The sequence below is a fragment of the Lathyrus oleraceus genome, chromosome 3, assembly GCF_024323335.1.
Source record: "Lathyrus oleraceus cultivar Zhongwan6 chromosome 3, CAAS_Psat_ZW6_1.0, whole genome shotgun sequence".
Taxonomy (NCBI): Eukaryota; Viridiplantae; Streptophyta; class Magnoliopsida; order Fabales; family Fabaceae; genus Lathyrus; species Lathyrus oleraceus.
This window is the reverse complement of record NC_066581.1, coordinates 310,854,470-310,858,475: the sequence shown is the minus strand read 5'-3', so window position 1 is coordinate 310,858,475 and position 4,006 is coordinate 310,854,470. Positions and strand designations below refer to the sequence as shown.

General features: G+C 38.3%; 1 non-coding gene across 1 annotated transcript; it reads left to right on the top strand.

Moving 5' to 3' along the window:
* The first annotated feature begins 656 nt into the window (after window positions 1-656).
* On the top strand, window positions 657-763 carry LOC127134170 (small nucleolar RNA R71). The gene has a single exon (XR_007807928.1). It is a non-coding gene; the product is annotated as a small nucleolar RNA R71 (small nucleolar RNA).
* Window positions 764-4,006: the final 3,243 nt, after the last annotated feature.

Genomic DNA, 4,006 nt, shown 5'->3' with positions numbered 1-4,006 from the left:
TGTGTACATTCTGGTTTAAGAAATCTTTATTGGTTTGCTGTTGGGAAGCTATGAAGTTCTCCATCATGATTTCCAAGTTGGATTTCCTAGGAACGTTATTGTTAGGTGTAGATGGGATCGACTTTTGATATCCAGGTGGTATAGTTGGGGCTTGATTGGGAGCTTGTCCTGGTGCGTATAAGGCATTGTTGCTCTTATATGAAAAATTAGGATGGTTCTTCCAGTTTGAGTTATAGGTATGCGAGTAAGGATTTCCTTGTGCGTAGTTCACCTGCTCTGCTTGGATTCCTGTTAGGAGTTGACAATCTGTAGGAGTGTGACCTTGGATTCCACAGACTTCGCAATTTTGAGTCACGGAAACCACGGCGGCTGGAGGTGATACATTTAAACTTTCAATTTTCTGGGCAAGAGCATCCACTTTTGCATTAACATGATCAAGGCTACTTATCTTGTACATGCCACTTTTCGTTTGAGGTTTTTCTACCATTGTTCGGTCGCTTCCCCACTGATAATGGTTTTGGGCCATGCTTTCGATAAGTTGATAAGCGTCAGCGTAAGGTTTATCCATAAGCGCACCACCTGCGGCGGCGTCTATTGTTAATCTTGTGTTGTATAGGAGACCATTATAGAAGGTATGAATTACTAACCAGTCCTCTAGACCATGGTATGGACAAAGTCTCATCATGTCTTTGTATCTTTCCCAGGCTTCGAAAAGAGACTCGTTATCTTTCTGTTTAAATCCATTTATCTGGGCTCTTAACATAGTTGTTTTGCTTGGAGGAAAATATCGGGCAAGAAAGACTTTCTTCAAGTCATTCCATGTGGTGACTGAGTTGGAAGGAAGAGACTGAAGCCATCTTCTAGCTTTATCTCTTAACGAGAAAGGAAAAAGACGAAGTCGAATTGCCTCTGAAGTGACACCATTAGCTTTAACAGTATCAGCGTATTGAACAAATACGGATAAATGAAGGTTTGGATCCTCGGTAGGATTTCCAGAGAATTGATTCTGTTGCACTGCCTGTAACAGAGAAGGTTTAAGTTCGAAGTTGTTTGCTTCGATTGCGGGTGGAGCAATAGTCGAATGCGGCTCGTCTTGCGATGGAGCGGCGTAATCTCGAAGAGTACGAGCTGGTTCTGCCATCTCGGGTATCGGCGAAGGAAGAAGATTTTTGAGATCAGGAATTTCGATTGGAGGAAGATTGTTTGCAGCACGATACTCCCGAATTCGTCGTAAGACTCGGAGATATCGTTCAACGTCGTTGATTCGTAAGTAATACGGTTCGCCTTGTGAGCGAGTATGTGGCATACAAATCAACGAAAGAAAGAAATAAAAATTGCCTTAGTCTCTACAGCGTAACGGAAGAGTTACGATATCGACTAAATAAAAGTCCCCGGCAACGGCGCCAAAAACTTGATCGCGACTTTATGAGTCTATTGGGGTATTAACTGCAAGTGCACAGTCTAATCGCGTAGTAATAAAAGATATCGATCCCACAGGGACTTATGAATTGATATACCATTTTCTAAGGTTACTTCGTAAAGCTAAGGCGGATGATACTTTGTTGATTAGGGGGAAAAGTAAAACTAAAATAAGATCTAGATTAAATATCGAATAAGCGGATATCGGTACGCAGTTCGTCGTAATTAGGGAATCAAATCTTCGTTGGTTTCGTAGTTTTAAAGTAAATCTTTTCAGTAGACACTATTGAGTTAAAAGCCTTTTCTCAAACTCTCGCTCTGTTGAATAGACTATGACTTTATATTAACGTGCGCTGTCACTAATTAGTTAAGTCCAAAATCACTTTTTGAAAACAATAGAATCTATAGAAACTCTTTTTAAGAAAATGCTAACCATTTAAACACCCTTGTCTCAAACTCTCGCTTTGTTGACTTAGATTATATAATTAAACTTAAATGCTTAACTCTCGTCCTCACATTTAACCTTTAAAAATACTTTTTGAAAATGATTAGAATTTAATTAACTCTAAAAATTACTTTCGCCCTGATTTAAAATTAATGTCCAATTTACACTATCCAGTTAAAAGCTCAAACCGTCGTTCTATTGATTTTAACTTCTTTATGTCTTTTACTCTCGTATAAAAACCTTGGTATTAACTCTGTAAATTGAGACCATAAAAAGAGTGATTATGTTTTTAAACAAAATTAAACCAACTTAGTTTTGATTCCTTCATTCCGCTTACTTTACATACCGATATATAAGTTTATTTAGCCAGACATGCTAAACAAGCCTAAATAATAATTATGCTTACATACAGCCATATCGGACAGACAGTATAAATAAATAGCAGTGCAGAGCATATATAAACTTAAACAATAAAATTAAAGAACCTGTAAAATTAATAGAAGTCTTGATTATTCCTAGCTTCGATGCTTGAACTCTCCACCACAAACCGGTTGGATTTGTTCTTACAATCTTCGATCGGACAAGAAAATAAAAGCGAAGGAATAAAATACTATGATCTAACGTAAGGTTAGATCCAGTAAAAATTACACAATAGTTTCCGGTGCAGAAACTATTGTGAGAAAATTAATTGAATGCTTCAAAATTGACTGGAAAAGAAAAGGAAATAAAAATTGCTAGGTAAGTAGAGTGCTGGAAAATAAGAAAAACAATAAAAATAATGTTGTGCTGAAAACTGGAAAAATTGAGCGAGAGCATCAGGGTTCCACAATTGGTCCTATTTATATCAATCCACCAAGTGACCGTTTCTTCCATTCAGTAGGTTTCCTCACGTCAACTGGTCAAGCGAAAAAGCAGGATGAACGTCTTCTGTTACGCGTCAAACCCAAAAATATAGGAATGGAGGTGTGACGTCCGTCACACCATGTGTTACGTTCGTAACACAAAGCAGGGGGGCGTGACGCTCGTCACACCTTGTGTGGCGGTCGTCACAGCTTCAACGCTTCTAGTTGATAGTTGTGGGCTGGGCTTTAGTGGAAATTGCTTCTTATCATCTTTTTGCACCTCCTTTTCTTCTTTTTCACGTATGCTTCAAATAATGTTGCCTGGAATAAATAGAAGGAAAAATACCAAGTAATATCGAATAATATAAAATAAATTGAAACAAATAATAACATAATTTAATTAAATCGAGTCCAAAAGTGTGATATTATTTCATGTTATCACTAACGATGATACTTATGGTGATGATTTTGTCGTTAACTGCGGCATCATGTCGGTATTGCCTGCAGAATATGATATGGTGTCAGAAGTCTCTGAAGCAGATGAGGATTTCATGCCAGATGAAACTGCTGAAGACAAACCATTATGTTACTATGTTATGAACAGTGGCGTAGTGGAGGAACAAAAGGCTATCTTTGAAAGGCCTAGTCCAGCAATGATGTATCATTTGAAACCATTGTTCATAAGGGAAAAGGTCGACGAAGTAGAAGTAAATAAAGTGTTCGTGGATGGAGAAGCAGTTGTCAACTTAGTGCCTCATACTTTGTTTTAAGAAAATGGGAAAATGTGATGCTGATATCCGACAACACAACATGGTTTTATCCAATTATAAAGGAAAAACCAATAACATACTTGGGGTTATCCAAGTCGAACTAGCCATCGGCACAACCACACGATCGACGTTGTTCATGGTGATAAACTCTAAAGCGAATTTCAACTTTCGCTTAGGAAGGGAATGGATCCATGGAATAGGGGAAGTGCCAACAACCTTACACCAGAGGTTAATTATCTGGAGGAAAGATGGCATTGTGGAGAATATCAAAGTTGATCAGAGTTATTACAAGATCGACGAAGCCAAAGGCGTGAAGAAATCTTTCGACCAACATTTGGCGAATATCGCGCCTTGTGATGATGAATAAGGATTCTATTAACATAGGACGTATCCTGAATCTAGATTCTGCTTATGGATTTATCTGGGATGCTAAAGAGGAAACTGGGCCTAAAATGGTAATTCCACCTACGGGGTGGCCTGCAGTCGATGAAGTTGACTACTGAGTTAGAAAGTTTGGCTCAAATTTTGGC